This window comes from Oryctolagus cuniculus, chromosome 14 (assembly GCF_051225735.1).
Source record: "Oryctolagus cuniculus isolate XC-2025 breed Fujian yellow rabbit chromosome 14, ASM5122573v1, whole genome shotgun sequence".
Classification (NCBI taxonomy): Eukaryota; Metazoa; Chordata; class Mammalia; order Lagomorpha; family Leporidae; genus Oryctolagus; species Oryctolagus cuniculus.
Window position 1 is genome coordinate 58105097 of NC_142880.1, and position 27789 is coordinate 58132885.

Sequence of the window (27789 nt, forward strand, 5' to 3'; positions counted from 1 at the left end):
GGTGTGCTTGCATGGTCCCAGGCTGGGAGACCTGCGGGGATGCCATGGGAGGCTTTGGGGACCTGATTCAATCCTATAATCACATATCATCTTCAAGTAGGAGGAGACCTTAGAAATCCTCTAATTTTGAGTTTTCCAAAATGAGTTCCTGGACAGGGCTTCCCTTCATCCCTTCATCCCTTCCTGTCTTCTACTTCATCCCTCCCCGACCCCTTCCACCTTCATCCTGAGAAGAGAAAGCACCCCAGTTGGGTAAGTGCATCCATTTCAGAATCTACCCTTTCTCTCCCAAAGTATGGAAGGTATACGGTCTCTGCCTAAGAAGCGAAATGACATTGTTAGCAGGTGTCAAAGACAGAATCCTGCTGCCTTCCACCCGCCTCCCCACGCAGTCCTGCTCACCTGTGTCTCCCACTCCTTCCTGCTCCTCCTCTTCCTCCTCTGCTTCAGTTGCCAACAGGTGCTCACCCACGGTAAGCCACTGGCTTTGCCTTAATTTTAACCCCATTAGCAGCACTCTGAGAAGCTGCACACCATGCTCCCCCCACACCAGCACTCCTCGCCAGCAGCCCCCACCCACTGTGTGTGCTCACCCACTCCCCACACCCTCTTCCTCAGTCATTGCCATTGTTGTTATTTCTGGGTGCCTGGGAGGGAACAGCGTGAACCAGTGGCTGTGGAGTTGAAGGGTATTGTGACCACCCTGCTCCTAAGTGCAGAGGGTTTTACAGGATGCGTTGGAACAGCTGTTCAGGCACATACGCCAGGCAGGGCTCTTTCAGGAGGTTTCTGGGGGAGGGAAGCTTCCTCGCGCAAGAGAAAAGGATTAGTTCTTTCCTCTGTTATCTGAAGCTTTGCCTTCATTTGGTTTGCTGAAGTTCAGCGTGTGGCTCGTGGGTCATTGTTGGAAGAGTCTCAAAAAGGAGCAGGAGGTGAGTATAGCTTGGAAAATAGACTTAAACCCAGACCCGCTTGACTGAGAAAAATCTCGGAACTATTCATAAGCTAAGTTTGGTGGGGCAAGGATTGTGTCTTTGTTGTTCATTCTAATACCTACAAGCAAAAGATGATTGCAAAGGAATGAGTGCATTATGAATTTGCAGAAGGCTTCCGATATCCTCCAACTCCAAGTCTCTGTATTTGCGGAGCAGCTCGCCAGTGGGACTTGAGGACATCTTGCTCCAGGTCGAGCAGACAGGAGGAGAAGGAGGATAGTGTTTTTTGGCATTCTTTAAGGAAGCAGACCGGCGTGGGAGGAGGGCTGTTCTTAATGGATAAAGTGGCCTTGGGGTTGGTGGCTCTCATGTTGAACTCAGGCACAAATGTATTAACATATATTTTTACTGAGCACCTAGAGTGCACTTAGCATGATTCTTAGGGAACGTGCAAACAGCCTACTAGGTACTTGAACAAACAGTGAACCAAATACAGTTCCTGGCATGAAATGACTTCAGGGGTTTCATGAAACAAGTCCAGGGGAATGATCAGAGAATGACTCAAGGCAGGAGATGAATGTGAGCCCAGGAGTACAATGTCGACAGCACATGCTATGAATGGTAAAAATGAGGGGGACATTGGACACACCTTGGAGTTTCGTGAATACATTTGGGAGAAAGTGGGACTCGAGGTGGAAGTGAAAGAAAAGATGTGATTGTGGCTCATAGAGCAATAGAATCTAAGTGTCCCAAGGAAGAGAGCTGTCCCCAGCACAGAGCAGCTGCACTGAATATCTGTTGAGTGAGTGATGGAGTAGGGGAGGGAGGGAGACTGTTCCAGGAATAAGCAGTTGAGCAGAGGCTCTGAGGTGGGACTGTATTGACTGTGGGTGAGGCTGAGAGGTCGGGGAGTGGGGGGAGGGTGCTGTTTAGGAGCCGTAGGGTGGAAAGGTGGAGTCAAATTATAGAGTCTTGACTAGCAAGATGGAAAACTTAAATGTGATGTAGGCTCTTAATTTAGGCAGATAATCTGGGAAAGCGACCACAATGACAAGCCACCAAAATGGGAAATCTCAACAGTGGTAGTATTTTGGTCTGGACTATTAGCCTGGTGACTGATTGCAGGATGAGAGGGAGAAGAGTGGAGTCTCCCTGTGGGGCTGTAGCAGTGGGAGAAGAGGGGAAAGCAAATCAGAGGTGCTCCAAGACCTCGCGTCAGGGGGATAAAGGAGAGGGAGAGAGTAAAGAGAAGACCACGAATTTGAATAATTAGAATATTGTAATTACGCAATAAATACAAGGTATGCAGGGGGTCAGCATATCTAAAAGTCTGGATTTTGGTGTAGTCCTAAATGTGTTAGTTGGAAATGATGACATCTTAAAGACAGTTGGAAATTTATGTTGAAGTTTGAGTGAGAGGCACCGCAGAGGGCCAAGGGCACAGGACCGACCTTGGCACATTTCTCATCAGAGTGTTCCTTGGGGGTGATTTGAGGTGGTAGAAGGATGTTGTTTCCATAGTCGTGGCAAAGCTGGAGGCCTAAATTGGTGGACAAGTTGAAATTTACATACATTGGAACCTGATGACCATTTCTCTATTGGCTGACAGACGCTTATGCCAATTGGTGAACTTTTGTAGTAGAACTCCCTCTTGAATATTAAGAACGTATCAATTCATGCATCTGGATTTAATATGTAACTTCTTACTTTCAGGAGATTGTCAAAATTAGTTAATTCCCTCTAAATATTTCATGGCAGCAACAAATAACTGAGAAGTTCTGAGATGTTACTATTCAGACAGAGCTTCTGGATAGCTGTCATACAACTTGATCATCCTAGGTTTCTAAAGCCATGAGCACTGTCATAGAATAGACTATCATTGTGTGTGTGTGTGTGTGTGTGTGTGTGTGTGTGTGTTTTTAAGAGGAGATGGATTTAGCAGTGGAAATATTAGACTGACATGATGACCACATTCTCTTGGCTGTGTGTTAGGCTGAGACCACTACCTGAAGGCCCTACCATGAGTGTGCTGAGGCCAGGGCCCGGGTCTGTGAAATCACAGGCACAATAAACAGACCAAGTACATAGAGAGCAAGAAGCCCGGGCCATGGGCCGAGTCAGATGCCAACACCAGCAGGCACAGGGACAAAGGCAAGGTACTGGGGGTAGGTCAGGCATGATTGAAATCAGTTCTTTTGCATGTGCATGTAACCAAAACACAAGAAGCAAAAAATTCACTATCTTAACCATTTTTAAATGTATAATTTTGTATCATTAAATGCATTCACATAATTATCACAGCAGTCATCATTGGTATCTGGTTCTAGAATTTTGTCATCATCCTAAAAAGAAACCCCATATTCATTAGCTAGTCACTCCCCATTTCCCCTCCTCACAGTCCCTGGCAACCACCAGTTTTCTCTCTCTATAGATTTGCCTATTCCAGATATTTCATACGGGTGAAATGATACAACTTGGGGCCATTTGTGTCTGGCTTCTTAGCATAAAGTTTTCAAGGATCATCATAGCATGTACCAGTGTATTATTTCTTTTTCTGGTTGCGTAATATTCCCCTGTATGGATATGTTATATATTGTTTATCCATTCATCAGTAATGGGCATTTGGGTTATTTCTACCTTTCAGCAAGTGTGAACACTGTTGCTGTGAAAATTTGGAATAAGTTTGTTATGCACTTGTTTTCAATCCTTCTTTTGAGTGTATCCTGGGAATGGGGTTGTCAGCTCATGTGGTGATTCTGCATTTAACTTCTTGAGAATTTCCAAGCTTTTCCTCTGCAGCTGCATCTCGTACGTGTCCATGAGCAATGGACAAGGGTAAGCATTTCTCCTTATCTTTGCCGACATTTGTTTGACCCAAGCTAACTCTTGTAAGAGTTCATGGCCCTGTGCTTCTTTGAGGGCCACGAGCTGACCCAGTGGGCTGAGTCCCATCAGACAGACTTGAAGTCCCAGCACTGTGTCTAGTCGCTGTAGCAACTGCCACCGTGGTGACGAGTGGAGAGACCAAGGCTCATCCACATGTGTTGTGTTCAGTTGCCCAACCTGAAATGCACACTGTCTGTAGTTAATGCAGTATTTGCCTTCCTGCTAAGACACTCCCACACAGGCCCTGCTTCCCCTTCAGAAGTTAGGAAACCGTAGCAACTGAGGAAGGGGCTTTGTCGGGCCAGGATGGGTCTTCCCTTCCCTTTGCTGTGACTACTCAACACTTGGACTGGTTCACAGTGGTGTGTGGACTTCCATGGCAGCATGTGTCACGGCGGCTACTCAGTCCTGCTGCTGTAACTCAGAGGTGCGTAGGTGGAAGAATTAAGTGATATCAGGATTGGGGAGGGAGATTTTCAAGAAGGGCTGAAGTCGAGAGCTATTGCAGGCTGTTGTCTCTCACGCCTTTCCCACCTGGAGAGCTCCTTTCAGCTCTGTAAACACGGCCTGACATTTACAAGCATCTTTCAGACCCCTGCCCTCCCTCCCGCCCTCTCCACCACGCACTTCCCCTCGGCAACGAGCAAACTGGGAATAATTTGACTTGAAATCAAGGTGGAGCTCAGTAGAGCGACTAATTAAGAATGCGATTTTTTTTTAAGTCCTCAGAGTGGGTATTAGAAATCAGAAATGTCTTTTTGTTGCAGTGAGAGTTACAAGTTTGTGAGAACACTGACTGGGATGTTGTCTTGGAAGCTGAGGGGCTCTGAGGATAGCCCGCAGTAGCTCTTAGGGCCAGAGTGGACCTGGCCAGCATCACCATGGCCCCGGCTCCTGCCCACAGAGCCCCCTCTGGCATCAGGCTGCCAGGCTGACGTGCTGCCCTTAGCCAGCACCTGGCATGCTGCATACTGTCTACTTCTGCCATGAGCTCCACCCGTAATGGCTATGTGGTTTCTTGATTAGAACAACCCAAAATGAAATAGAGAAACTCATGGACCTCAGCAGAACCAGAGCCCACCACAAGGGAGAATGATGTTAATGAGCTTGCCTGGAAGAAAAGAACCACTTGGACAAATTCCTCATATAAATTTTAATGACATGTATGTGTCCTTAAACATCTGAGATTAGAAGCGTGGAAACTTGGAGAAGACAGAGAGTGTGTGCGTGTATGACACTGGCAAGGAGGCAGAACGGGTAACCCCCGGGGGACACTGAGTCAATCACACTACACAGACCAGGTCCCTTTCTGAGAAGCCCAGAAGCCAGGGAAGACGTTCCTGTCCCTCAGCTGAGTGCTGAGCCAGCGTGAGAAAGCCAGACATACAGCCACACGTTGGAAATGGCCAACTGCAAGCAGTCTTCAAAGAACTTGAAAATAAAGGAAAGGAGGCAGCCCTCTGATGATAAAATACAAGAGCAGTGTGGAGCAGGTCGGAGTGGAGACCTTTAATCTCAGAGAGTAGTGAGTTCAGGCTCTAGTTTAGCCAAAGACCCGCAATAGTGCAGCTCGGGTTTTACACACAACTGGGGTTGTCCGGCCACCGGTTATCAGAGAGAGAGGCATCAGGAAGATGAGCTGCAGAATCTAGGCGAGCTACTCATCCTGTATGCCAGTCTGCTCCTGCTCGAGAGGACCACATGGATTCCTGGCACCTGCTGGTTTTACACACCTCCATCCATAGCTCACTCTGTCACTTTGCATCATATAGCTTATAATAAAGCAATGAAGCATGAATCTGACCCCGTAAAATGAAAGGCAAAGAGGCTACTTTTCCCTTTCTTAAGACTTGAAAATAATTTAGGAACCACTATAATTTGAATATAGGTTGAGTGGCACCAAGGTTTTCTGTGTTGAAATTTAGTTAGCATTGTGAGATATTGAGAAGGTAGAAACTATGGGAAGTGAGTAGGATTAGACTAGTGAGTTACTAACTTGACTCTTGCCACGTCGTGCTCTGTGCTGCCCCAGTACTCAGCCTGGAAGAAGACCATTGCCTCATGAGGCCCCTAGATCTCGGGCCTCTGGAACTGTAAGCCAGAACCAACCTCTTTTCTTTAAAAGGTAGCCTGCCTCAGGCATTTCAGGATAGTATCGAGGAACTGACTCTGGCTTTTCTGCAAATCCGAGTGCTAGTTCCTTGCTTTCTCAAACCTAGCTGCCCTTCATCTTCAATGGCCTCTCAAACCTGCAGTTCTCAGAAATCAACCCTGAGGATCAAAAACATATGTTTTTTTTTTTTTTTTTTGCCTCTAGATCAGCTGTCCTCCCTGAATCCGTGGAATATATACTTCAAAATAGGCAGGGAGGGAACAACCTCAAATTAAAGCCCCTCCTATAAGACAATTAGCAAAACCTCTCCATCTTTTAAAATTAACTAGCTTTTGGCCGGCGCCGCGGCTCACTAGGCTAATCCTCCGCCTTGCGGCGCCGGCACACCAGATTCTAGTCCCGGTTGGGGCGCTGGATTCTGTCCCGGTTGCCCCTCTTCCAGGCCAGCCCTCTGCTGTGGCCTGGGAAGGCAGTGGAAGATGGCCCAGGTGCTTGGGCCCTGCACCCCATGGGAGACCAGGAAAAGCACCTGGCTCCTGGCTTCGGATCAGCGCGATGTGCCGGCCACGGTGGCCGTTGGAGGGTGAACCAGTGGCAAAAGGAAGACCTTTCTCTCTGTCTCTCTCTCTCTCTCACTGTCCACTCTGCCTGTCAAAAATTAAAAAATAAATAAAAAATAAAAAAAAATTAACTAACTTTTATGTTAAAGACAGGCAGAGAGAGAGAGGTCTGCCATCCCTTGGTTCACTCCCCAAATGCCTCAACAGTTGGGTCAGGCCGAAGCTGGGAGCCAGGCACTCAATCAGCGTCTCCCACGTGAGTGGCAGGGGCCCCCGTGATGGAGCCAGTGCTGGGTCTGCATTACCAGGAACCTGCCGTCGGAAGCGGAGCCAGGCCTTGAACCCAGGCACTCCGAATGGCGTGCAGGTGCCCGAAACAGCGTCTTAACTGCTGTACCAAATACCTGTCTCCGTCTCCATCTCCTTTAGGGAACATTAGGGATCCAGTGGCAGGAAAGACTTTGTTTCTTCTCTATGAGCCTTTCTGTCTTTCTTGGGAAAAATATCTTCACCTGTCACTGGCCCGCCTCATGCTGAGTCTCGCACTCTGGACTTTTCTGCCTTTTACTACTTTTCACCGTATGTTCCTTCGGCAAATGCCCTGATGCTGTCTGCTCTCCCAGATGACCTTGGCGAGAGCGGGGCCGGTGCTTCAGCACTTCCCCGAGGAAGAGGGTGGGACCGATCTGTTTTTCTCTGGCTCTCTCTCCTGGCACCCTTTCGCGAGTGGCAGCCAGGACCCAGGCACCCTGCCTCAACCAGGGACTTCTGGAGTCTCCTCAGCACTGCTGCTATGCCGGCCAGATTATCCGAGCCCTGGAGCGGAAACTGTACCTCAGTGGCTGGTCTCCTCCTCTCTCCCAGACTCCCTCAGCCCTCTAGGTTGCAACCTCAACCTTCCACCTTATGCCCAAAAGCTACAGCTGGGAAAGGACCTCTTATCATTTTAAGTGAAGACTTTTGAAGTTGGTGATTTAACTTATAATGAAGATAAAAAGCATTTCCTGCCCACTAGGACTCTGAAAAGATGCAGCCTGAGACTATCCAAGCCTGGGGAATAATGGGTGTGAGAAGCTGTGGAGCCTGAGCTGAGGAGCAATTAGTTGTCCCCAAGCCAGCAGAGGCGTGTCGCAGAGGTGAGAAGGCAGGGCCGTGTGTAACTTGGTTGGCGAACAGCGTGCAGTGTGTCCTGCGCAGCCCCCTCCCCACCCCCCGAAATGCTGGCAGAGGCTGAGGCCACCACGGGCCCAGTTTAGCCATATACTCGCAGTGACCCAAGAGTCAGTGAATGAAGAATAGAGGACCAGAGCAGGTCAGAACTTTGAAGAAGTCACGACTACGGCTCAGGTTTAAACATGATTAAGATTCTGCCTACTAGATTTATTTTTTTAAGATTTATTTACTTATTTGAAAGAGTTACAGAGAGAGAGAAGGAGGCAGAGAGAATTTTCCATCTGCAGGTTCACTTCCCAAGGGCCTTAACAGTCAAGGCTGGGCCGATCCAAAGCCAGGAGCAGGAATTTCTTCCAGGTCTCCTCCACAGGTACAGGAGCCCAAGGACTTGGTCCATCTTCTGCTGCTTTCTCAGGCACATTAGCCAAGAGTTGGATCAGAAGTGGAGCAGTCAGGATTCCCACTGGTGCACATATGGGATACAGGCAGCATCACAGGGTGGCTGCTTAACTCACTGCACCAAAGTGCCAGCCCCACCCACTAGGTTTTGACTGGGTGTTTCTTTACTTTTGAAAAACAAGCAAAATCATAATTGATAGAATTAAAAAGGAGAGAACAATCCAATGTAGGAAGTGGGATACACAGCAGACTCATAGATTGGCAAATGTCCTAAACAGCACTCTGGCCTCAGAATCAGCCCTTAAGGCATTTGGATCTGGCTAAAAAGCCAATGAGAGTTTCTCAGGCATGGAAAGCCAAGACTCTGTGGTAAAAAAGGACCTAAATGAAAGATCTCTGTGAGTGAGATCCCAGTGGAAAGAACAGGCCATCAAAAAAGGAGGTACCTTTCTCTGAAGGGAGGAGAGAACTTCCACTTTGATTATGGCCTTATCTAAATAAGGTCGGAGTTTGTGAACTCAAGAGGCTTCCATAGCCTTGGCAGCTCATGATGGGATGGTTTGTTAGTGGGAGGGTAGTTATGGGGGGAAAAACCCCTATAATCCAAATTTGTACTTTTGAAATTTATATTTATTAAATAAAAGTTTCCTAAAAAAATAAAAACAGACAAATAAAAGAAACCCGCCTGAGTCAGCACTGTGGCGTAGTGGGTAAATCCACCATCTGTGGTGCCAACATCCCATATGGGCGCCAGTTCAAGTCCCAGCTGCTCCACTTCCTATCTAGCTCTCTGTTATGGCCTGGGAAAGCAGTGGAAGATGGCCCAAGTCCTTGGGCCCCTGAGCTCATGTGGGACACCCAGAGGAAGCTCCAGGCTCCTGGCTTCAGATCAGTGCAGCTCTGGCTATTGTGGCCATCTGGGGAGTGAATCAGTGGATAGAAGATCTATCTATCTCTCTCTGTGTGTCTCTCTCTCTCTCTCTCTCTCTCTCTCTCTCTGGTAACTCTGCCTTTCAAGCAATAAATAAATCTTTAAAAAAAAAAAAAGAAACCTTCCTTGATATTATTATTCCCTACAATGTGAAACTCAGACATCCACATCTGAGAGATGTTAATAAGATAATAATAAAAAAAGAGTTCCATGGTCAAAGAAGTTTCAAAAGCCCTAACTTGAACTTTAAACAGCTTTCACCAAGACTCAGCTTCACAGAGGCTTCAATAGGAGTGATAGCTTTGGGAAGACTGAAAAATTAAGAAGAAAAAAATCTATATAGCACACAACAATTCTCAATTGTGTGATAATGAGCACCCTTTTCTGTGCAGTAGCTCTTTGAACTTAGGAGCACATGTCTTTCCCATGTTTTAACTTCCTTCATTCCAAGACCTTCGTTTTTTTGTTGATCTTTCAAACTAGATGACTCAACACCTTGTATTCATTTCTCTGTTACATGATTTGTGAAGAACCTGATCCATTTTGACCATGCCTTACAAAACATCAGACCAGAGGCCAGCGTTGTAGCATAGCAGATTGAGCCTCTGCCTGCAATGCCTGCATCCCATATGGGCACTGGTCAAAGACTTGGCTGCTCCACTTCCAATCCAGCTCCCAGCTAATGAACTTGGGAAAGCAGCAGAAGATGGCCCAAGTCCTTGGGCCCCTGCACCCATGTGCAGAGAAGTCAGAAGAAGCTTCTGGTTCCTGGCTCCGGGCTTTGGTCTGGGCCAGCCCTGGCTGTTGGGGCCATTTGGGGAGTGAACCAGCAGGTAAATCTATCATCTATCTACCTATCTATCTATCTATCTATCTCTTCCTCCTCCCCTCCTCCTGTTCCTCTTCCTCTTCTCCCTCCTCTTCTTATCTCTGGAACTGCCTTTCAAATAAATAAAATTTTTTAAATCTTAAAGAAAACTCAGCCCATCAGCTTGGAATCCGATGAGGACTACTTGGGTTTTCAGATGGCCTTATCAGCCGCAGTGTTCGTGCTGAGGAAACTGCGCCCTAGCAAGGGGAGTGCCTGCCCATGGCCACACGGCTGAGCAGCCTAGGGCTCAGCTGCCGAGCTGAGTGAGGGTTTGCCTAGCTGCCAGCTCAGCATCCCTCCTTATCTCCCATTGCATTGTCTCCTTCGAGCCCAAGAACATGGCTCCTGGCTTGTCCCCCAGTCTGTCCTTGGTCCATCCTCCTTGAGAGGACTTATCCAGATCTCTTAAAACAACTGCTGTTTAGCCATTTTCATTTTGTCTGATTTTGTAAAGGAAGGTTCCTGTCTACATCGTTGCTGGTAATGCATCTGAAGGCAGTCAGAAATGGGGAACAAGCAGAGCATTCCTTTGTAACAGCTTCTTCCTTGCAAGCCTTCTCTTTCACCTGTGAGGTCAGCTCTCCCTCCCAGAGTTGTCCCATCTAGAGGGTTAGACCTGCCAATGGTAGGAGGATGGGCGGTGCCAGCTGCACACAACCAGGGACTAGCATTAAGGCAAGGTGAACCAAGTTTCATATCAAAGGGTCCAGCAAAGCACACCGTGGTTCAGGCCAACAGTTGGCACCAGGGGCTCCAAAGGCTGGTGGAACTCAGTGAAGGGCAAGCTGGAAGGCAGCTTGAAACGCACTCCAGCTGTCAGTTCAAGGGGCAGGGTGATACTCCGGAGGCTGCGACGAGGACTAGCAGGAGGTGGATGAGGCTGCAGGTCAGGGCTGGGAGCGCCATCAGGACTTCAGCATGATATGGTACCGAACTCTGTCGGATGGAAGCCGCACCAACAGTGACTGTTAGCGCTGAGCAAGGACAGGTGGCGGGCAGGAGGGATGGCACGTAGAGAAAGAGGAAAGGTGGAGAACCAGCCGTTCCCTCCATGCTCCCTGTTGTGGCCCTGGTAATCCTTGTCTTTCTCTCCACTCTCACAAATCCCCTGAGGATGCTGTTCGCCTTCGAGTTCCTGAGCTGAGCACAGGGCAGCTCCCATGGAACCAGCAACTGCGTTCAGAACGGATGAGTGAGTGCATGGGCTAGTTAACGGCGGAGGAGCTGGGATTAGGTTGGCACCAAAGGCCATGCTCAGGAAGCTGGAGACACGCATCCTCACCTTGCTGAGGGCAGGTGCAGCTGATGAGCCCCATTCTGACCCAGTGCCTTTCCAGACCCCCAGGGCCGGGTGGCTTGTGCTTAAATCAATGCTGACCAGACAGCCGGACTGTGCCGCGAAGCCCAACTAACCAGGAGAGCAAGCAGCAAGTATGGTTGGATCCCAAACCCACAAGTCTCTTTTCTTTTCAACAATTTGAGAAACATTCAGCAGGCCCTGCTTCACCTCACTGAGGATAAAATGGGCGATTGGGATTAGGATGCTCATTCCAGAGTTGCTGGCCTGCCAGTGACATTTCTCAAGTCACCAAGCAAATGTTTCCCAATTACCAATTCTAATTTGCAGTTTCGATGTTAGAGAAGGACAGCCGATTAAACATTAAAAAGTGCATGGCCTCCAAGGTAAAAATAGGGAGGAAAAGTCAATAGCAACTTAATTTTGACTAATAGAGCCAAGTTTCCGCCCTAGCTGGGTGCTGGGCTTTTATTTTTAAATCGTTCCTCCTGATACTTTAGAGCCTCGTTGTGTCCTTTCTGAGTCACTGAAGAGTTGGGGAGAAGTTGATTAATTTTTAATGCAAACTGCAGAGTTTGGAGCGTGGCAGAATTCCAGGCTCAGGCTTGTGGTCCCGGTAGGTGTGGGACTCAGGCAGTTGAGAGCAACTTTGGAGTCACTTTGCTCATCCATGATGTCCTGATTCTTGATGATGACAACCCTCAGACGAAATGCTAATTACTTCCAAGGGGCTGGATCTGGAATTTGTTTTGTTTTGTTTTGTTTTGCTTTTCTCTTGCTCTCCATCAAAGTCTCTCGTGAGTCCCCCAGCGAAGTCTTTGTAACTCATCAGTCCTTGGCGGTCAATTTCACCAAGACTTATGTGCTCTGGCAGGCTGACACAGACTCCTCTTTGCCGAAAGATGAAAGGCATGTCACTGAAAATATTAGTCAGGCTGCAGCAAAAACTTGGTGAGCTCTGCATAATCACAGAGAAAGGGAAAGTAGGTCACATTTGGAGCCCGTTCTGTTTGTGGAAGGAAAGGGAAAGAAGATAAAGAAGAAAATGTCAGATAATTTAGTTTTATCACAGCTTCTTAAGCCAAACCCAAGGCGGCGGAGGCTGGGGGTCTGACACAATCCCGGCTTTCTTGGGTCTCCCACAGGTTAAAAGACAGCTTCCCTGAGCTGGACGCAAAGATACGAGCAGACAGCTGACGGAACCAGTTAAATAGGATTCCCTGTTTGTGCTGCAGGGAGAAATTCCATTTGCAGCTGACCAGCAGGCTGGGAGACTGGACTAGAAGATTCTGGGGACTTGCCTGGGGCTGGAGAATTCATCCCGAGTAGCTGTCACCCCAGATAACCCTACATCACCCTTACTTCCAAGTTCACTGCCCGATCATGGCTCTCCCTGGGGGCCAGGAATTTGTGAACACTGCTGGGACTCCCAGGGCGCCTAGAATCTGTTCTAAGACCTCTGGCCTTTACGGTTGTGGGATTTCTCAGGCCAGGCCAGATTCCTCCAGGGAGATGCTAATAGCAAAAAACGGCCACCCTGGAGTTGCCTTCTGTGCAGTGAGCCTAGTGGCTTAGTGAGTGATTTACACGCCACCAGACTTGGACAGTCCTCCCACTGTAGCTGCAGCTGTCTTCTAGCCTTGAATTTAGACACATGCTACAGATGGCCTCAACTCTCGGCCTTGTCTTCAGTCTTTTGTCTTTCTTTTGCTTATTTTTTTCATTTTTAAGCGTACTTCATATATATATATACATATATATATATATTTTTGCAGAAGTTGTGGTCTTAAGCAAAGAGGAGTATGTGGTTGAATCATTAAGGAAACTTGCTTTCCATGGAAGCACTGCAGTGATGCAATTTGTAAAGGGACCCGTCCTTCCCTTGTGCAGATAAGCATGACTTAATGGAGCTGCTTGAGGACGAGCTATGTGTCTAATGTATTTGCTGTTCATAAATTGGAAATGTTCCTGACAGCACATACTGTTCTGCTACTCTGTATTTGACAAAAGAGGAAGTAGAGAGTGACATAGGGACTGTCTGCCATTTTTAATATTTGTGTAACTATTCAGAGCTCTTGGGGAGATCTCCAGCCTATGTGCGGATGTTGCAGCACGTCGTGGTGTTTATCTTGGGCATAGCTGCCTTATCTACCCTAATCTTATCGTGGGCATCATCAGGAATGTTGAGTCAGTGCATACTCAATGCATGGGGCATGAGTTGCTATAGTCTATTACGTCCTGAGCTAAGGGGGGTGTTTTGGCAGGTGCCAGGGCCACCAAGGTTGATGTCAATCTGCACCATGTTGAGAGGCAGAGGATGTGGAGTTAAGTAAGATGGGGTCTGGCAGGTCTGCTATTGGATTGGCCAGCTGCTGTGAACAGGAAATCTAAGTCAACAGGGAAATGAGTGCAGGTAATGGAGCCAGGCCCCAAATTGAAAACTATTAGATCATTTCCTGCCAAGTAGGAGCAAAGAGCAGTGGTAGACCAAAAAGATGGGAGTATTTCATGAGGCCAAGGTCAACTGCCTGCCAGAACAGAGCACAGGCAAAGCGAGAGTGGACGTGGGCCTTGGCACCTGGCTCCTTCACGCACTGTCTCCATGACCTTTGCCTTCAACCTGGCCAATGAGATGGTGAAATTAAATGAGTTATTTTCAAACTTACCATGTTTTAGGCTCTGAAATACTTTCTTAAACCAAGATTTGGGCAAGGAAACCCTTAATCAATAAGGAGGTAGGTAGGGTCCATTTGGTTAGCCCTGAGAGGAGGAGCAGGACTGGGCACCTGAGCCCCTACTTGCCCCTGTCTTTTCTATCGGAGTGGCTCCTTGACCTCCCAGGGGCAATGCTGGGAGATACTGAATTGGACAACATTTTAAAAATCCTTCTATCTCAGAGGTTGGCCAGCACTACTGTATAATCAGTGCTACTGCCTTTTCATGGTATCCCAGACAATGTCGCCTGAAGGGCTCCTCTTGTTTTTAGAGGGGTCACATCTGTGTGTAGTCATGCTTCTCCATCTACCACAGACCAACCCGAAGTGTCTTGAGCCAGGTGAGTAACAGGAGCCAGGAGACCACCCACTGGAGTGAGACCATCCACTGGATCCATGTGCTATCCACCGTCAGCTTGAGAATTCCCTGTGGAATGCTAGCCAGACCTTCCCTCCACAGACTTCTTGGGCTAGCACAAGACATGGGAATTTGGGGGCAACAGGTGGGTCTTGAGGTTCACCATCTGTGAGATTACGAAGTGAGAGCCATTAAGCAACACAGCCGTCATACCAGCATTCATTCCATGCTTGGGTTTCTTACAAAGGGAGGATGTCAAAAGTAGGAAAAAACAAGGTAGAGTTTCAACTTACCTTCTTATAGAGATCACAAACTGTTTCCAACGCCTTTAGAAATTGGGTAGCCCCTTGCTTTTACTCGGAAAGACTGTCTTAGACTTAGTTAATCATCAGATAATGGGAACTCAATTTCCTTCTAACTGTACAGTGGAGAATGTTCAGTCTCATAAAGTAGTCAGTATAGTCTACCTAAAAGTCATGGTTAACCCCTGGATTGTTGTCCCAGCTCTGCTCCTGGCTACATGACTTTGGACAAACCACTCAGACTTTCTGTGCCTGGGTTTACATCTCTGTTAAATTGGAAGAGCTCCCGACTAGGCTTGGCTGCAATGAGATCATACAAGCTTCAGAAAATTCAGGAAACTGAACACTATGCATGTATTTCAAACAACTTTTGCACCTGAAGAATTTATCTTCTGATTCCATTTTCCATTAACTTTTTTTAAGATTTATTTATTTGTTTGTTTGTTTTTTAACTTTTATTTAATGAATATAAATTTCCAAAGTACAGCTTATGGATTACAATGGCTTCCCCCCCGTAACTTCCCTCCCACCCGCAACCCTCCCCTTTCCCGCTCCCTCTCCCCTTCCATTCACATCAAGATTCATTTTTAATTCTCTTTATATACAGAAGATCAGTTTAGCATATATTAAGTAAAGATTCTCCATTAACTTTTAAAAAATTATTTATCTTTTTTTATATAATGTGAAAGGCAGAGAGACAGAGATAGATCTTGCATCTGCTGGTCCACTCCTTAACTGCCCGTAACAGCTAGGCTGGGCCAAGCCAAAGCCACTGGAACTCCATCCAGGTCTCCCACATGGGTATCAGGGACCCATGTACTTGAACCATCACCTACTGACCCCCTGGGTATACATTAGCAGAAGGCTGGATTGGAAGTAGAGTGGCTAGGACTCCAGTGTAGGATGCAAGTATCCCAAGTGGCAACTTAACCACTGTGCCAAACGCCCACCCACCATGAATTGTTTGAAGCACGCAATTGTCTGTAGGTGTGTAAGCGTTGAGACAGTTCATTCTGTGCTTCAAACAATAGGAATGGTCAGTGTGCAGCTGATGTTGATGCCCAGAGGAATGGAGTTGCTCCATTTACAGGATCCAGGGCCACCGGCCTGAGACTCCTGTTCACCCAGTGGGTCATCCCTCCTGTGTTAAATCACCAATAACAGCTTTGTGCCTGGGGCAGAGGTCCAGCTGCCGAGACTGGTGTGGGCTGATTTTGTTTTCCTGGAGCCTTGTGTCTGCTCACTTGTTCTCATTACCTGGCATTCTGCCTCACCTGGAGGTAGGAGCAGAGTTTGGATTTCACCACCACCCTACGCAGAGGATAAAAACCTAGGAGGCCAGGGAAGCAGGAGCTTAAAAAAGAGGGAGGAGAAAAGAGGTGTGAGTCAGAAACTTCAAAAGGGAAAGAAAATGCTTTCTTTCTCTTTTGCCAAAACATTGGTTATTATACAAAGAAAGCATGTTCACTATAGAAGAAAAAATAAAGAGAAAGCAAAACCTACTTGCTAGTCTCACCAACCATAATTAAAGTGTTTGATGTGTTAATATTTTAGCTGTCTTACTTCCTGAATTGGTACACATGTGTATCAATGTGCATATAAACAGATCTTTTAAAATGAAAAAGGGAGCAGGTGTTTGGCCTGGTGGTTAGGACGCTGGTTAAGACTGCTGTGTCCCACATCAAAGTGCCTAGGTTCAATGTCCAACTCTGGCCCCTGCCTCCATCTTCCTGCCAGTGTAGACCCTGGGAGGCAGTAGCTATGGCTCAAGTAACTGGGCTCCTGCCATCCACATGGGAGATGTGGGTTGGGTTCTTGGCTCCTGGTTTGGGCCCTGCCCACCTGCAGCCTTTGCAGGCATTTAGGGAGTGAACTAACAGATAAAACTGTTCCCCACCTTTCCCTCTCTCTCCAACTCTGCCTTCCAAATATATAAATCTTAATTTTTTTAACTATGGAAAAGGATTATGCTCAATGATGTGCTGTTACATGTTTAACATTTTTATATGCCTGTTAAAAATTTTTTTAAACAAAAATCCCCTTTAATGTTCAACCAATGGCTGATTGTATGTGTCAGTTTCCATGCTGTAAAGCCTTCCACCATGGCTGACTTCAAACTAGCAGTGTGACGCCAACTACCTTGCAAACTTCCTGAAACCGTCAGCTCTTGGAACCAGCAAGGACCAACTAAATGTGGTTTTCTGACGAGCATTTCTCCTTCACAGTGTGATACAGAAGTCTTTATGCCTAAACTATTGACAGTTATTGCTTCAAGTCAGAATCGTCTTCCTTTGGGAAGCTGGAGTCTGCTCAACCAGTTGTAAATACTGTCCTTGAGGTACCATTTGCTGATTTCCTAGGTTCTGTTGGTCTTTGCCTAAATGGAATACACTTTTTTATGAGGTGGTAGGAATAGAAATGTAGTTGAAGGGAAAAAAAAACAACAACAGATTAGTGGGGATCAAGCAAAAGAGTGGCGAGTGGTGGGCTGGAATGGATTCTGCCGTTTGTTATCTCCGATGGAGCCAGCCCCATAGACAACTGTCTCCTTTGCAGCAACTTCTTGGTGCAGCCGGCTCCGTTCTGTTGTCACTCAGCTCCCCTGGCTTTTCGGAGGGAAACCGGCCCCTACTCCTGTGTGTCTCGGAGAACTGTTTGGCCCAAGTAAAACCTGCTAATCAGATCCACGTTTTCCTTGTGGGACGGAGCTTCGGGAAGCTGAAGGGGGAGGCGGGCGTGGAGAGCTGCACTCACAAAGCGGCAGTGTGTGTGGAGTCACCTCCCCTGGGCCCCAGGCTGCTGCGGGGGCCTCCGCGGCAGCAGACTCTGAAGAGTCTGCTGGGTGGAAAAAGCAGTTGATGCCAAAGGTCTGCCACACGATGCCTTTACCACGGCAGAGCCTCCAGAGCTTCTAATGACAAACTGACTCCCAGTGGGGTTGGACAGGACTTTGGAGCAAAGGGTTTGCAAGTGTTGGGAGCAAAGGGCTTATAAGCAGGCACCAGGAAGAGCCTGCCATCACAGTGAGCAGGGAAGACTTGGCCATCACCTCTGCTGGTGTAGCCAGTGTGAACGGAGTAAGGCAGGGAGTCTAACTGGAGCCCCTGGTGGGAGAGCCACTTCCACACGCCTGGAACAGAAGAGGCAAAGGACAGAGCCTGTGAATAAGAGGCCTTTCTGTCGGGGAGCCCCAGGTCTCTCCAGTTCTCTGGGTCACCTTTGACCCTTCCTCTCCTCCACCCTCACAACCTAATTCCAGGTGGACACCAAAACGGGTCAACTCTGCCTCTGGAATGGCCCCCAAAGCTACCCGCTTTGTCCTCACTGCCACTCCCAGCCCTGGGCTGCCCACGTGTCACTCCTGAGCTATGAGCACAGTCCTGCACAGATCTCCCTGCCATGTGGTCTCACTCCATCCCTGGGCACCCCGCGCGTCCCAACCCCATTCCCCATCACTGTTTCTTCAACTCAAGGAAGTAACAGATGTTCCTAAGCTTTTAGAAAATCCAGAAATTTAGAGGTGAGAAACCACTCGGGGACTTATTCCCTGAGATGAAACTGTTATTTTTGTGAATATTCTTCAAAGACATTATCTTCATTTTTAAACAAAATGGATATGCAATTAAAACTAGTTGGTAACCCACTTCCAAACTTACCATGGTGAACGTCTTCCCACAGAGATACTTTTCTAAAACGAAATCACAAACTGCTTTGTTATTAGATCACTCCCTTTCTTTAAAAAATTCAATAAAATCCTCAACAACCAAAACCCACTGCCTGAGGGGGTGGTCCGTAGAACAGGTCAAACTCCAAATGTCACCTGCCCCCGCCTACCCCTTGGCACTACTCTCCCGCCCCTGCCTACCACGCACACCCTGTGTGCCAGCCCTTGCTTGTTGTATGAATGTTACCTGTTGTTTACTCTGAGAAATCCACTCCAATTAGCTTGTGTAAATGACTCTCATTACCCCCCATTCCCACCTTGTGAATTCTCCCATACTTCCAGGTTCATCTTTAGTTATTTATGAGTCTACCCCCCAAGGAATACTGGGAATCTCCCGAAGGCATTAGCAGAACTTACTCAGTTTGCATATTTAGCAACTCGTGGTAATACCTGGCCCAGGTGGGCAGCACTTAGTAAATATTTATGGAATGAATCAGCCCCAATTTGGTATTCCTTCTTCATCGCCTTGCCAGTCTCATGTTTTTGTTTTCGTTAGTATCCAGGGTTAATCCACATTCTGTTTTCTTGGGCTCTTGTACTATGTTTCTGTCTTTCTGTCCTGGAGTCGGAGCCCCTGACTTGGAACCGTCATCCGCTGCTTTAGTCTGTGCCAGAGGGTCTAAGATGGCCTTAGTTACTAGTGGCTTTACCATACTGCTCGGAATCCCTGAGAAGCAAACTCACTTTTCCAGAGTCAACATCCTCTCCTCAAAGGCTGATTTGTAGGTTTATGGAAATGCTTGAGACGGGAGACCCTGGCCTTCAGAGAAAGCTGTCCGAGTGGGGCTTTACCTTCGGAGCCAGAAGCTTAGTCCAGAAGTCACCACAGGGGAAGGTGGCAGGAGCTGTCAAGTGCCCAGGGGCGGGGTGGGGTTGAGTGGCCCAGGGCCATGGGATTCTGGGCCTGATGAACGCCAGAGGGACTCCTCCAGCTTCTGCCCTTGCCTGGGTTCCAATGCAGAATGTGTGCAAATGCTGTGTGCTTTTGCTTGGGGTGCCAAGGGGATTGGGTATGGAGGTTTTACCAGAGGGAAGAGTCAATTCATTTTCTGTAGTTCATCAACAAACATGAAAGTGGAGCTGTTTTCATTCAACCTTGGTGAAGAGGACACAAACAACTGTTTGCCGAGAAATCAGGATGAGCACCGTCCTGCCCCCTGGGGTAGAAGTAAAGGCAGCGGAGCCACCTTTACTGTGCAGACCTCAGAAGTTTGGATTTGCACATCTGTCTGGGCATTTCCTCTTAAAAGCAGCTCTAGGGACTGGCACTGTGGTGCATCAGGTAAAGCCACTACCTGCAATGCTGGCATCCACATGGGTGCCAGTTCATGTCCTGGCTGCATCACTTCCCATCCAGTTCCCTGATAATGGCCTGGGAATGCCATGGAAGATGGCCCAAGTGTTTGGGCCCCTCCCACCAACATAGGAGACCTAAAAGAAGCTCCTGGCTCCTGGCTTTGACCTGGTCCAGGCCTGGCTGTTGTGAACTCCATGTGGGGAGTGAACCTGCAGATGGAAGATTCTCTCTCTCTCTCTCTCTCTCTCTCTCCCCCATCTCTCCATCTCTCCATCTCTCCATAACTCTGACTTTCAAATAAAACAAATCTTTTTTAAAAAAATAGCAGTTCAGGGCCGGCGCTGAGGCTCAATAGGCTAATCCTCTGCCTGTGGCACCGGCACACCGGGTTCTAGTCCCGGTCAGGGCGCTGGATTCTGTCCCGGTTGCCCCTCTTCCAGGCCAGCTCTCTGCTGTGGCCCGGGAGTGCAGTGGAGGATGGCCCAAGTCCTTGGGCCCTGCACCCCATGGGAGACCAGGAGAAGCACCTGGCTCCTGGCTTTGGATCAGCGCGGCACGCACCGGCCGCAACAGCCATTGGAGGGTGAACCAATGCAAAAGGAAGACCTTTCTCTCTGTCTGTCTCTCCCTCACTGTCCACTCTGCCTGTCCAAAAAAAAAAAAAAAAAAAAAAAAAGGCAGTTCTAAGCACAAAACCATGCATATCATGGGATGTTTTCTGCATGTAAGTGATAGAAATGTAACCCTAACCAGCTTCTACAAAAAGGATTTTAAGTGGTTCCACTGCCCAAGTTGATCAAGCTCCCAACCCATTTTCTCCCCCACTCTGCTATCCTCAGTATTATGCTCCATCTCAGGCCAGTAGCGAAGCGGCAGCAGCAAATCCAGGCTGTGAGCCCCGAGGACACAGATGGACAAGACGTCTGTCGCATCTCGGCATTTTTCTGTTAGGGCTGAAGCAGGGTTCCCTGGAAAACTCCTGGGAGCCACACTGCATGACTCCTGGGTGGCCTCAGGTCACCTGCACTCCTGAAACTGTGGTGGGGGGAGTGGGCTTTAGTTTTTATTCCAAGTCCTCCTCCAATTGAGGACCTCCTGGTCTACCAGCACCTCCTTTTGATGAAGTAAATGGTAATGGTATCTCCCTGAAATCCCTTGTGGAGCTTAATCTCCATATTTCCATGGCACCTTCCCCCCAGGTCCTGGATGAAACTGGGGCACCCTGGGAAAAGGGCGCATTTTGATTACCGAGTAGGAGGGTAGAATTATTCATGGAGCCAGGTGGGGGTGAGCACTTGTGACGTACGGGTACCTCCAGCTCTGCTAGCCTAACCAGTGGCCCGCCTATCCTATATCAAACCCATGCAGAGAAGGGCAGGTGCTACCAAGAGCAAGGAGGCCCCCACAGCGTGGAGGAGGATGGGCAAATCCCCGAACCAAAACCAGGATTCTGTTTGGGGATAAAAAAAGAGGATTGGATGCTGAGCAGAATCCGCAGTGTTCTCTACGACTCAAAATAAGCATGTCACAGAGTTGGTTGCCAACTGTCTAGTGATCTTCAAGCTGTTTTTAGCTGCTTAACTTTATTCAAATAAAACCTTACTGAGAAGAATAAGCAAATAAAACTAATACAATGAGAGCAGCTGTGGTTGCAAGCCCGCGGAAGGCTGTGTACTGTGGTTTAAGCATCGCTGGTGGATTAGTTCATGTGAACTTCAAACATCTTTCTCTTCCTGCTCTCCTTTCATCCTGTGATAGAGTTGTATTATGTGGGACCGACTTCTCCTTGTGTCAAGGGCATTCTATGCAGTCAACTGGCCAGAGACGACAGAGTAATTACAGGGTTTGGACAAATAGGGGCCTTTAGGGAAGCCATTGAGGTGGGGAGAGCAGATTTGGGCAGATGAGACCAGAGGCTAAGATGACAGGGAGCCAGGGAGAGGAGCTCCTCTGAGTGGGGTGGTGACCTCTGATCCTGCAGCTGACTAATTCACTCTCTGCCAGCATGGTGTGGGTGGTCCTGGCCCACGGGTGATGTTTGCATCCAGGAGGAAGCAAAAGGCCTGTTGGGGCAAGATAGAGGCACTGGCTGGGATCCCATGTGTCACAAAGGGCAGACAAGGCATGCAGGTCCAAGGCTTTAAGAGTGTCACTTTGGGATGGGGTGCATGTAGGGCAGGCACATAAAATGCCAGTCACTCAGTTAAATTTGAATTTCAGACAAACAACAAATAATAGTTGTTGTTCAAACAGTGCTTTACTCAAATCATTATTTGGCTATTATAATTTGAATCTGAATAATATTTAGTATAATTATGTCCCAAATATTGTGCAAGATATACATGCATACTAAGACTCAATACAATATTGGGGACATACTTACATTAAACCTTTGTCTGAAATTGTTCTTTAACTAGGAGCTGTATGTTCTTATTTGCTGAAGCTAACCACCCTAACTGGGTAGGAAATGGGAGTCTCCTGGAATGTCAGGAGGTGAGAGCTGACTTTCTTCCCATGGTCCCAATGTCAATCATGGAGCAGTCGGCAATTCTGATCCTACCCAGCCAACAGCGTCCGTGACCCTGTCCCTTCCATTACCTGAAAGTCATGTTAAAGCACAGATACTGGCATGGCAGTTCTTGTGAATTAGAACCTCCAAGGACTGGACCTGCTCTATCTGTAATTAGACCAGGTGATGCTGGGACTCCGCCCAGCCTAGGAAAACCACTTCCAAGTTCATTACACTCAGTGTTATTGCACACTCCCTCAGGAGTGACTGCTGGCTGGCTTAACCATTTGGAGAACCGGGAGCACCAGGTGCACAGGTGTTTTTCTTTCCATTTCTCTTCTTTTCTGGCCTTGGGTCTGTGGTAAAGGACTTGGGTGGAAGGCAGGATAGTGCCAGGACTGAGCAGGACAGAGCGCTGGGCCTGCGAGGCAGGGCACAAGACCACCTGCATCAGGGAAGGTGGCCAAGGTTTTAATCACGTCCCTGGGTGAAAAGACTTGAGATTTTAAGCCGAGAACAAGTCTTCGTGTTTTGTCACGTGATCCCTTTGAGGTCTGACTTGGCACCATCTACGTGCTCAGCATGGCCAGAATGATGCTGAGCTTGGATTTTTCCAACCCAGGTGCATAAAGCAAGTTGTAAATGCTCCAGTGGAAGTTGGTGAGTGGCAGGTAAGGGCCATATTGCTAATCTTGGTAATTCCTCGGGTCAGCGGCAGACCTGAAAACATCTCTCTCATGGCTCCTTGCCCGACAGGGCTCAGCGAAGTACCGACTGGCCCACCGTCTTAAAGCTTTGAGCCCACAATGTACCCAACTGCCTCTGTTTCCCCTGTATAGAGGCATCCCAGGGCCCATGTTTTCCCTAATTCAGAGAACTACACAGGCTTTTTTAAAAAAATTGTTCTAATTTCCTGTCTTCCTGGAGAGAGGCTTTGCCTAGTGGATGACAATCTGCCTTCCAGTCTCAAGTGAGTTTTTGCTGAGTGACGTCACAGACACCTAGTGCTCTGGCTGTCGGCTGAGTGGCAGGTCCCCTCTCAATCTGTTCTCCCATCTGTGTCATGAGGAAGCTGCCACAAGGCCACGGAGCTCTGGGAAAAGCTGGAGCTGTCTGGAATTTCCGCAGCATAAGGCTCCCCGACGGGGCTCCAGGTTAACTGTAGAAAGGAGAATGTGGCTTCTCCTGGCTTTTTTCTCTGTGCTTTTTACTCTATCCCTTTGCCCTTCTCTCGCCCAGCCACTCCCATGCACCCCTCGTCCCCTCGTGGCCTGCTCACGGCTTTGTAGTTTCTCATAGCTATATTACATCTAGAAGGTGTCTGTCTTAGTCTGTGTGTGCTGCTCTAGCAAAATACTGGAGACTGGGTGATTGATGAACAGAAATGTCTATCCCTGTGTTCTGGAGGCGGGGGGTCCAAGCCAGAGTGCCAGCAGGTGGCGTGTCTCTGCTTCCTAGAGGGTACCTTGCAGCTGCAGCCTCTAGAGATGATGGGAGGCAGAGTGGGCACCAGAAGCTGGGGCTCCCAACCTTTCATGAGGCACCGATCCTTTATGAGGGCTGAACCCTCATGGCAGTCCCTCCCCAAAGGCTCCACCTCCTCAGACCATTGCAATTAGGGGTAAATTTCTTTCATTTCTGTTTTTAGAGATTTATTTATTTATTTGAAAGGTAGAGTTGGCACAAGAGAGGGAGCAACACAGAGAGAAAGGCAGATCTTCCATCCCCAGGTTCCTTCCCAAAATGGCCATGACCACTGGGGCTGGGCCAGCTAGAAGCCAAGATCCTGGAACTCCATCCAGGTCTCCCATGTGGGTGGCAGGGGCGCAAGCACTTGGGCCATCTTCTGCTGTCTTCCCAGACTCTTTAGCAGGAAGCTGAATCAGAAGCAGAGCACCTGGGACTCAAACTGGTGCTCAGAAGGGATACTGGCTTCACAGACAGCGGCTTAACCTTACATTGCACCAAAACACTGGCCCCATGGGTTACATTTCAACACAGGACTTAAGGGGGACACATTCAGACCATAGCAGTGTTCTCCCTTCCCCAGAGCTATGAACTTAGAAATGAAGAAGAAAGGCTAAGCTGGTAAATACAACAGATGTGGTTGAATAGCCAGCCTCAGAGATACCCAAGATAGGAAATTACCCACAGAACGGTGTAGAATCCAATACTTGAGTCAGTAATCTTGCGGAGGATGGACTGAAATGCGATTGTGCTTGTAATTCAGAGCAGAGAGATCAATTGTTATCGATGTTGTGGTGGTGATTTGAAGAGAGTGGGTGGGAACGAAGGCAGTGCAGCTAACAGGAAGGAAGTCTTCCAGGGGCTAGAAGTTAGTGGGGCCTGTTCTGGTGTTGTCTCGGGGAGAGAAGTGGCTTGGCTAAGTAGGAATTAGGCAGTTTGCTTTGTGAAGTCCAGGCTGTGATGTGGGCCCGTGAGTGCCTGAAGCTACCAGAGCTGGGGTGTGGATGGGTTGGGGCTTCCTGTGCTTACCTGGCCCACTTTGTTCCAAAGCTTGCTACCTCTGCATCCTGCCTTCAGGGCAGGCAGGAATCCATCAGATTGATGCAGACCTCCTGTCCACTTAATAAGGTGCTTGAAATTGAAAATTAATGAATGAACGTTCCTGTTGGTGACTGTGCATCTACACATGAGAGGTAGACAAGCTGTTCAGCGTGGCCGACAGAGGCACGTTTCTAAGTCCAAGAGTCTGAAGACGTGGATGGCAGGGAACAGCCAGGATCAGGGGCACTTTTTGTCCTCTCCCTGGCCTCCCGGTGGCCTTCCCTGGCCACACAGCTTGTAACAGTGCGCATGCCCAGTGGTTGTGGTCCAGCCTCCTTGCTTCCCCAGAACTTTCCCCAAGGCCACCACAGCAGTGCCCAGAGCAGAACCCCGACGTGATTTTCAGCTGACTTCCTCCCCACGTCGGCTCTCTTTCACCTCCTTGTCCTCTCCTTTATTTCTCTCCTGTCTATTACAAGCCAGGATGGCGCAGGAGTAGACATGGCGACTAATACAACACACTCCTTCAGTTTTCCTTCTCCATCCTTCTGACTTCTTGGCTACCAGGGGTCAAGTGAGGATTGCTTGCTCCCTCACTCCCATGGGCTTTGACTCGCCTTCCTATTGTCTGAGACCTTTCCCACAGGCAGGCCTGGGAAAGGGGAAGCTGCTCAGAGAAGCGCAAGGCTGAACCTCTGTGCTCCCTGGTCTGTTGGTTTCCTCTGAGGATTCTCTCTCTGCACCAGGCAGTCCAGCCCCGGCTCCTGCAAGCAAGCAAGCCGTCCAGGGAGAGGAGGACAGGGGGCAGCGAGTCTCTGCACAAGGGAGATCTTTGCCAAACTCCAGAGTCTGCAAGGCTTCGGTGGAAACACCGGATTTCCCATCATTACCCCCACCCCCAGGCAAGTTCCTCCCCACTTCTTGAAACCTTGGTCGTTTCTGTTGCTTCAAAGAGCTTTTCTGCAGTAAGACATATTTCTTCTTGTCTTCCAGAAGAGCTGGGCTGGGGTTAGAGGCCCATGAATGTAAAACCAGCCCCGGGGCCCACCTCCTCCCTTTGCCTTGGCAGATTCTCAAAGTCTGATAAAGCAATTTGGCCCATCTCCTCTGCAGTTAAAACTTCCATGTGTTGTGTGTATGCTTCTTAATGAGGCTGGTGACTCCATGCCTGACTTGCTAATTCAGCTCCAAAGCCTGGGAGAAAGCCAGAGCTGGAAAGAAACCTCATCAGCCCACCTCACCGGCGGATGAAGAAACTGAGGCTCAGAACATTGAAAACACTTGACCTTCAGCTAGCTAACAGCAGTGTGCCCTCGTGCCCGTTGCAACTGTGTGAGTCTTTGTGAATCAGTGATGATACTGGACCCTATGCTAAAAATTTAAACACAGTAAATGGATTAGGTACCCAAACATCTAAACACCAGAAACATCTAAGCAGCATACTTGTTCCAAAAGGATTTGTAAAACAACCAGCCCCCTTTAAAAAAAAAATGACTCCAGTTGAAAGAACTTATTACAGTGTGTGCTATATGTTGATGACGGGAGCTACAGGTTTGTGGATGGTGGGTTAGTGCTGTCACAGCTGCTCACACCATACAGAGTGGACAGGATGGTCCAACTGTACTGGGCAATCACCGTGAGAGGAATTGTTGCAAGGTTGCTTACGGTAGGGGTTTCACCACCCAGGGCCAAGACAGGTCAGGTTGGGGGATCTTGGGCAGGGCAGTTCCCTCGCACCTTAATAGATGTCTAGTTCTATTAGTCAGCTTTCCATCACTGTAACAAAATACTTGAGGAAAGCTGCTCATGAAGCAAGGAGGTTTGTTCTGACTCACGTTTGTGGAGGTGGCCGTGTTGGTTCGGCATCTGGTGATGACCTCCTTGTAGGCCGACTCCTGGGGCAGCACAGAGTGTCACGGGGCCAGAGAGAGTACAGCCAAGGGAAAGATCACATGGGAGCCGGGAAGAATGGGGTATGGTTTTTATAACCAAGCCTCTCATGAGAACTACCTTCTAATGCACACCCCCAAGGACCTGTGGATCTTCACCTGTCCCAGGTAATCCATAATTGGATTGCATTTCCACTTTTCTTTTTTTGTTTGTTTAAAGATTTATTTATTTATTGGAATGATTTACACAGAGAGAGAAGGAGAGGCAGAAAGAGAGAGAAAGGTCCTCCATTCTCTGGTTCAATCCCCAATTGGCCACAATGACTGGAGCTGGGCCAATCCGAAGCCAGGAGCTTCTTCTGGGTCTCCCATGTGGGTGCAGGGGCCCAAGGACTTGAGCCATCCTCTGCTGCTATCCCAGGCCACAGCAGAGAGCTGGATTGGAAGTGGAACAGCCTGGACTAGAACTGGTGCCCATATGGGATGCCAGCACAGCAGGTGGCAGCTTTACCCACTATGCCACAGTGCCGGCCCCTGCATTTCCACTTTCTTAGTCCCATTGGCTTATACCTTTGGGGTTTAAATGCCTGCATGAGTTTGGGACCCTGTCCTATACAAATCATAGCACTATCCTGTGTATTCCTGATGATTTGTGTCTCAATGCTGCAACGGTCCACACCGTGGGCCTCTCGGGCGGTTGGGATTGCAGGCTGGATGTCATGAGTGCCTTTCCTAGCAAAGTGTGGCTTCTCTCCATCTCTGATTACCCACTGAGTTGAGGAGCTCTAGGCTTTGCTAGTGACTTGGCTGAGAGCGACAAAGCACCCTCCAGTATTCTAGATTTCCCTACCATTTTCTGAACTCCACAACCTCCATCAATACATCAATTACATTCCCAAGGCTAGCAGTTGACAGTTTGACCGAGTTTTTCACAGGACTTTGCTAAGGTCACCACTTTCCAGCCTGAAATGGTCAAGTGCTTAGCTTGTGCTTGCCAGCCTTTCCCACTCATCCAGTTCCACATTTTTGTTTCTATTACTTTTAGTTCTCTCACTTCTAGGTACCAAATTCCTTGTGTGTTCAGCTACTAGGTGTATTTAGAAAACTCAATGACTTGGGGCTGGCATTGTGGCAAAGTTGGTAAAGCCACCACGTGCAGCACTGACATCCTAAATGGATACTGGTTTGAGTCCTTGCTGCTCCACTTGTGATTCAGCTCCCTACCAATGTGCCTGGGAAAGCAGTGGAAGATGGCCCAAATGCTTGGACCCATGCCCCCACATGGGAGACCCAGAAAAAGCTCCTAGCTTCAGTCTGGCCCAG

General features: G+C 48.4%; 1 protein-coding gene across 6 annotated transcripts in view; it reads left to right on the plus strand.

The window, feature by feature from the left end:
- Positions 1-27789, plus strand: part of PDZD2 (PDZ domain containing 2) — a 403443-nt gene that overhangs the window by 100501 nt on the left and 275153 nt on the right. Inside the window, exon 1 of one of the 6 annotated variants that reach the window (XM_089312657.1) lies at positions 358-473. The exons of 4 other annotated variants lie outside the window; for them this stretch is intronic. The gene's annotated coding sequence lies outside the window, so the exon portion shown is untranslated. Of the gene's footprint in view, positions 1-357; positions 474-776; positions 933-27789 lie in introns of those variants that run through there. One more of the 6 variants, XM_089312659.1, reaches the window with a different exon arrangement.